A 7,559-nucleotide genomic window follows, 5' to 3' on the forward strand; every position below is an offset into this window, starting at 1 on the left:
ATAAGCATGACAGAACGAGTCGATTCCCGATTTTCTATAATCGTCTATACCTCAGAAATTCTAAAAGCAAGGGACACAAAATTTTAGTGCCAGATTCCTTATATGAATACACAGAAAATGTGTATTTTGGAATATCCCTCCCTCCTCCCGGAATTAGCGATTTTCCATAGCTCCCGTATATCTAGGAATTTTTGATTGAAATTCAGAATATCTTTCCGTTTGCCAAGTTTTATAATGATATGCCGATTTAACAGGAATTTATAGCCATATATGACCCAGCAGTGCCCGCAGCTGTGGTTGTTGGTGCTGCTTTGTATGTACAGAGTATTTCCAAGTCGGGACACCTGACTTTAGCTTCTCCACTTGTTTGTACTAAATTCTATGTTTAGCTCGCGAAGCATTTAAGCATTTTATTTAATAATCTATGTTCAGAAAAATTGGCACTTTTTAATTCTATTTTGCATTTTTGCTTACAAATAACTGCAACATTCTTAGTAGACTGAGAGAGATTTTTGTTTTTTAAATGAAATAGTAAGTTTTAAATTAAGATGTATCTCCTTTTGCAGTAAATACATATGTATGTATGTTTGTATTTAAAACTAATAGTAAACTATTTAGTATTTATCGCCGCCCAGGCTGCCAACTTGTAAGATATTTTATATGTACAGAAAGCAACAATCTAATTATATATTTCTGTGAGAATCTGTCATATTGGATATTGATAATCGCCTACTGAGCCTTTTGAAATACATATGTATTTTCTGTGGCAGCTTGTCTGCCAAATATTTTTCCGCCCACATTGCCAATCAAAAGGCCAACTTTCCATTAACCATTTATCAGCGTTGAGTGCATAGCTTGGGAGCATAATTTTGCTTTATACCGCAATCAAATTTGCCCTTCAAAAGCACAGTTTTCTTAACGGAAACGTTCATCAATGGCCATCCGTACACAAAACTTTCGGTTTCAAGCCAAAAGGCACGCGCCATCTGACATTTGAAGTTAGTTTTTCCAAATGCAAGGCCAGAGAGACAGTTGGCAGAGCGTGTTTTCGAGTTCGTTTGAGCCCAATCATGTGAAGCAGACAGAACGGTGATGTCTGCCTGCCGAATAGGCGTAGCCACAACCAATAAAAACTGAAAGGCATGCGACCTCAACTCGTATAGAGCGGAAGTACAACGGGAAAATTTAATTATCGCACACAACTACTGCCATTGCCTTGGTCCTCTGAATTGTCAATGCCAGTTTTTGTTGTTGTTGCTGCTGCTGTTGCATTGCTTGAAGCCTTGATGTGTCGTATCGCACTCTTGATTTGGTTAGCCTTCAGCTCTGTGCGGTTTGAAGCAGCAACAAAAAACTATAACAACAACAACAAGATCACTGCAGTAATTACTACACAGTTGGTAATCGGACACTGTTCTAAGCCAGACTTCCCAAAATATGCTCTTCAAATAATTAAAGCCTTTATTTTATCTTAAATCTTTTTTAAAAAAAGAAATGGATTTTTAGAGAGTTTGACTCAACTGATATTTAGTGGCAAAACTGTGCATAACAACTTAAGATTATTGTTTTATAAATTAAGCGATTTTCAATTGATCATTGAATTAAAAAAAAAATTAATTACAAAATTGTATAGGGCATATAATTATGTACAGATTATGTACAGGACACTTTTTTAATTTTCTTATAGAAAGCTCTAAGCTTATAGTATAAGAGATTTAACAGTTTATACAAGTAAAATTAAAAAGAAACATTGTGCTAGGGTTTTGCGAAGGAAACGTAAGTTCTTCTGTGAGTTGGATTTTTATTGTCTACATTTTTAAAATCAATGTCACCAAAATAGTTCTCTCTTGCTTGATTCACGAGCATATTTTTGTTGTAAAATTTCTACCCGACTGTTATCTCAGTCGCTATAAGATCAGTCTTTTAATTTATTAAACTAATTTAATATTTGCATTTTGTCAGTAATTTCCTTTGACTAGTTGTTAATTGAGCTACAATTCTATGGCAAAAAAGCCAATTTGAAAGTAAACACATAGAAGTCAATTAATATTGAAAAACAGTCTATTAGACTATTAGCTGAATTCAGAATAAATCATTTACTTAACCCTTGCGATCCAACGGTTTCTGACCGTATACTTACAACAAATAATCATTAAGAGTTCAGATAAATGAATAAGTTGCATAAAACTTCGATACGAATTCTAGGGAGGGCTATTGTCTTACCACCTCTTCAATACACCCTTGAGTATATCCGATTATTAATGTAGGAATTATCAGAAAATCCGCGAATGAGAAAGCTATAGGGATTAAAGATAAATAATGAATGATTCCAAAATCTAAATACATTTTTAATAAAAAAAAATCATTTTACAAACCTGTTTCGTATTCATTGGCCCTTTTGTCTAGCTGAGTCTAAATGGAGTCTGCTCATATGAACAGTAAATAAATGAGTGAAAAATATTCACTTGATATGTTATTTGGCCCACTGTGCAGTAGTGCCTGCCTGCGCCGCATTTCTTGCCATTTTACGCCTTTGTGGTTGCAGCTTCAATTTCGCTTTTTCTTTCTTGGCCAAACTGTCGCTCCATACTGTCGCTGCTACTGCTGCTGCTTTTACTGCCGCTGGCACTGCTACAGCTACGCTCTCAGGCTGTTATATGATGTCAACTACTGACAGCGGCAGCTGTACGAACAATTTGGTGCAGCAGCCACAGAAAAACACAAAAACTTGACTGCAATTAAAGCCATGCGTGTCGGTTAGTTGACGAGGCCGTTGGCTAACTTTAAATGCACTTTTAATTAAAACACAAGTTATTATAAGTTGGACAAAACTTCACGTATTTGTGCCACGTGGCGTATGAATAATTTTAAATTATTTTTATAATCTTTTCTCCTGCTCTTTGCTTTTTTTCTATGTCTTGTGCATTTTTCATAGTACGCCTCCCTAACACATTTTGCCAGCGAAACTTCGACCATAATTAAAACTAAAAGGCGCAAATTTCTTTCAATTTGTTTAAAACATTCAAAGAAAGGCCTGCCAAATGGTAGTCGTCGTCGTCGTCGTCGTCGGCACCGCTGCTAAGTGCAGCTGACAACAATTGCACTCGAATTCTTTGTAAGCGATGACAAGCCACTCCCCGACCGCCATTGCATTTTTCGCTGCTGCCGCTGGAAACAAAGGCCGAAATTATTCAACAAGCGCCATCCGCCCATCCGCCCACCCGCATGCCCCTCTTGCCGTCCACTGCCCAACGCCTGAGCCTGCCAAGCCGCGTGTACAACTATTTTTAGACAGCTGCAGATGCACGGACTTGTGCCCGTTGCTTTTGTTGTTCCCGACGCTCCCATTGTGTGCAAGCGACTTTTGTGTTTTAATAAGTTTTGAATTTCACTACAAGCGAGAAGAAGGCTCTGCAGAATGCGGGCAAACAAAGTTAGCGCATAAGAAAAAACAATAAAGCAAAAAATACAAAAAAATAAAAATAAAGAAAATAAATCCACATACCCACTCTTCTCCACACACACACACAGACACACACATAAGTCGGAATTTGCTAAAATTGTTCTTCTACTGCATACTCTTTGAAAGAGTTCTATGCTAACATTCTAATTTTTATTACATGTGGTGGAATAAACAAAAGGGTCTCATCGGCTTTATTTTCAAATTTTTTCAATATATTTCCAAATATTGTGAACTTGTCAGTAACCGACTTTAGTATACAAACTATTTCTAATAAATAATTTAATTATAGTATTTAACAATAAAACCTGGTAATAGAATATAGTAACATAATAATAATACTAATATTTAATAATAAAATTTAATATCATAGGATTTCCTGCATGGTTGTATCTTATTTTTCGAAAGTATATAATTTTATTGACTTAAAATATTAACTAGCTCGAAATTTCTTCTAAAATTGCCACACAATTTACTGACATTATCGAAGTTACATTTAAGCCAAATTTGAATAATTTTATTTACATTGTTATGTAGTTGATTGTAGTTTTTTGTTGAACTTTAAAAGACTGTTGAGAAGTTTTCTAGTGCTTCAAAAACTATTTAAAAATGTGAAATCAAGAATTATCATTAATATTGTGACTAACACGCTCCCCTTCCCATTAATTCTAAAAGATGGCACAATTATAAACTACTATTACTAATTTAATTTTGACATTAATTTTGGTGCATTTCGTTCCTTCGTCCCAACATTGCTGTAGAAAACTAGCAAGGTCTTGAGTCAGGAAGGGAATCTAAGCTTCTATATGTACCGAAAACTAAGCGTGCTTTTACCTTTCCCTTTTTATGTCAAGCCGTAAAGGAAACGAAGCTGAAACCAATAATTAATACCCAAACCGGGTACGTTTATTATCCGTTGCGCTGGCAGTAGCGGCCATTTTTTTTTTTTTCTATTTACAAACTCAAAGCAGTGGCTGAAAAATTGGGTGCTTCGTTAGTTTCATGTTCGAACGCGGCACACACAACCATACATATATACATAAAGATATATACAGTCAGATATATATATTGTGGGTATGTTTGGCTGTAGTTGAATCGCATTCGTTTCAGCCTTGTGCCATGCATCCCCATTTTTCCTTCTTTTTTGTTGTTTCTACTTTGTTTCTTTGCTGTTTTACTTGTTGTTTCTTGGTTTTTTGCTTTTTCTGGTGCTGCTGCTGCTGCTGCTGTTGATAACTTTGTTTTATAGACTTTTGTTCTCACTGTTGTTACCTAGCGACCCAAATACCCCGTTCAATAGCATGTACCGTTTTATTATTTTCTCTGTTTAGTTTTTTTTTTTTTGTCGTCCAAGTCTTTGGTTTCGTTTGTTTTTTTCATAGTTTTTCGAGAACGTTTCTGGTTTGGTTTCTCTCGCTATTCTTTTTTCGGTTTCTATATAACAAATCCGGTACTTTTTTGTGCAAGCACCTTTTTGTGTCTCGCCAATAACATCTGAGCTCAGATCAGGGATAAAAAAGTATAACGTTAAAGGGCCATACGCAGACATGTGATGCTCTGTACATGCATATTTTATCTAAATCGAACTCAATTATGTGTGACAGATTTCCCTTTTATAAAAAAACAACAGAAAAGTAAAGCCTTTAAAAGTACAATATAATAATGATGTATTTAAATTAGTTCAATGTTTTGTATACTTTTAAAGCCACTGGCCGAACTTATTTAGTTAAGAAAAGAAACTATTTTTCCCACCCGTTTAAATGATGGTACGCTCATACCTCCTTGCTTTTTACATAATTCTGTCTTCATAAATAGTTTCATTTAAATCGATCGAGTAGTTTTAAAAGTAAAGCCTATCTATATCTGTATGGATCATTAAAAATAACACCCTCACAATGTGAAAGAAAGGTCACAAACTCTTCTGGCATTGGACTTTGTGTTGATTTCTAAGATTTAAAAACTTTGGAAGTACTTGGCGCTTGCTTTTTGAATTTCTTTTTTATCGCACATTTTAACACATAAGCTTGGGAAAACTCTTTAGAATTTTCGTCAAATTTAATAATAAAAGCTTACTTTAAATATCTGCTAAAGCACCGAATATACTACCAATGTCGTATGATTTGTATATATTCTTTGTTGTGTCTCTACATGACTTTCTTTTTCTCTCTCTTTAATCTTTATTTAAAATCTGTCCAAGCTAGGACAATTATAAAATAATCTTTCAATTTGTTAAATCATGCGTTCGTTCGTTATGTTTCTCAAATCAAGATTGTTTTCATGACTTAAAAATAACCAAAAATATTGATATTGTAAACACTTTTTGAATTGGACAAAAATATACTGGCATAGTTGAAGAATTTTTGAGTAACTGAAGGATGTCCATAAAAAGATAGATTATTTTTCTAGCCGCAAATAAAACCGACATAACTTCCACATACTCGTATTTCGAAATACATGTTTATCAAAATGAATAAGTGACTTGAAACTTTACTTATGGCCAGCTAAGCACTTGATGGATTCAAGTCTGCACTGATTTGCCAATATTTTACATTTTACGTACACTTTGCCTGCTGACAAGCAAGAAAGTAATGTCTGGCTTTAATTTTTATCAAATTGGTAGATAAAACACAAGCATGCCGCTTGCAGCCACTGCAGCAGTGTCTAAGCCCAAAGCACTTATCCACATTGAGAACGAAAACGACGACGACCCCACCTTTTGGGGTCCTTTGAGAGCTACGCAAGTGCAGGCCAAAAATTGTCTGCATCAATGGCTCAATTGCAATGCCCGCAGAGCCAGTGTCGAAGACCTACAAAGTGAGTGGAAAGGGGCCTGGGGGGTGGAGAGTTGCCATGACTGCTGCTGGCTAGCACTTCAATGATTTGCTAGCACTTTTGGCGTCAATCGTTGCTCAATAAATCACGAAATGGCGCTGCCACTGTTGCCTTCACCATCGACTATGTTGGCTCAAACATTCAAGTGCTTGCTTGGCAAGGCAGCAAGTTCATCACTCTATGTGTTTGTGTGTGTGTGTTACACTTCCGTTTCCTGCATACTCACACACACGCACACACCTCACACTCACAGCAGAGCTTAAGCAAACATTCACGCAGACGCACAGACGGCACGCAAATTGAGACAAGGACGTTGTGTTGATTGTTTGACGTGACGCCTGCGAAAAATACAAAATTATTCGTTTACGTTTGTTATTGCTTTGCTTTCAGCCCAGTGTTCGCTTCTTCATCTCCCCACATTGCTGTCACTTCGAATATACCGCGTACACTTTGAAATTTTTGAGATAAAAACACAGTCTGCAAAATGTGTTCCTCTGAAAGCATACTTGCAGAATCAGGTCCAGATACTAGGTCAACAAAAAAACCCACTCCATGTTTTCCATAGTAGATTACAGGAACCATTGACTTTGGTTTCATTCAAACTACAATTTGGCATGGTTTACAAAAGTGAAAATATTTGAACAAGCTCTTCACAGAAACTCCCGATTTAAAATACAGGAAATACTCTGAAGCCTCCATGGATAACGAACGTCTATTAAGCGATGCTCTGTTAAGTGTTAGGAATTATTATTCTGATACGAAAAGTGATGCAAAGTATGAGACAATTTGGGAAAACGCTAAGGAAAATGTGTGGTGGAAAGTGCCCTTATGTCTTCTTGTTTCCGGTTGCATTTTACTTTTTATTATATCAGGCTGCATGTTGGGCCAAGCATTGGTAAGAAAAATCCAAAATGCGAACTTCTCACAACGTATTGCTTTCGATATTTGTGATGTTGAGATTCCGCCGTCAGGCAAATCGCGTTCTCATCACGATGAGTGCGAAAAGGAAACACCGAACAACACGTGCTGTTCCTGTTGCTCAGGAAAGAAAGAGTCCACAAACAAATCAAAACGTCCTGCCAACAACCACAACAATACATGCAATTGTCATGACAATAGACCACGCTCACAAAATATGTGATCTATATTCTTATTCAAACTAAATTTGTAAACAAAATAAATAAAAATTACAAAATTTCGTTTATATACGAGTATGTATGTTTAATTATGGTGGCTCTGGTAGGACATGATTTCCGAATTGCTACCA

This window comes from Scaptodrosophila lebanonensis, unplaced genomic scaffold (assembly GCF_003285725.1).
Source record: "Scaptodrosophila lebanonensis strain 11010-0011.00,11010-0021.00 unplaced genomic scaffold, SlebRS2 tig00000043-arrow-pilon, whole genome shotgun sequence".
In the NCBI taxonomy this organism is placed as follows: Eukaryota; Metazoa; Arthropoda; class Insecta; order Diptera; family Drosophilidae; genus Scaptodrosophila; species Scaptodrosophila lebanonensis.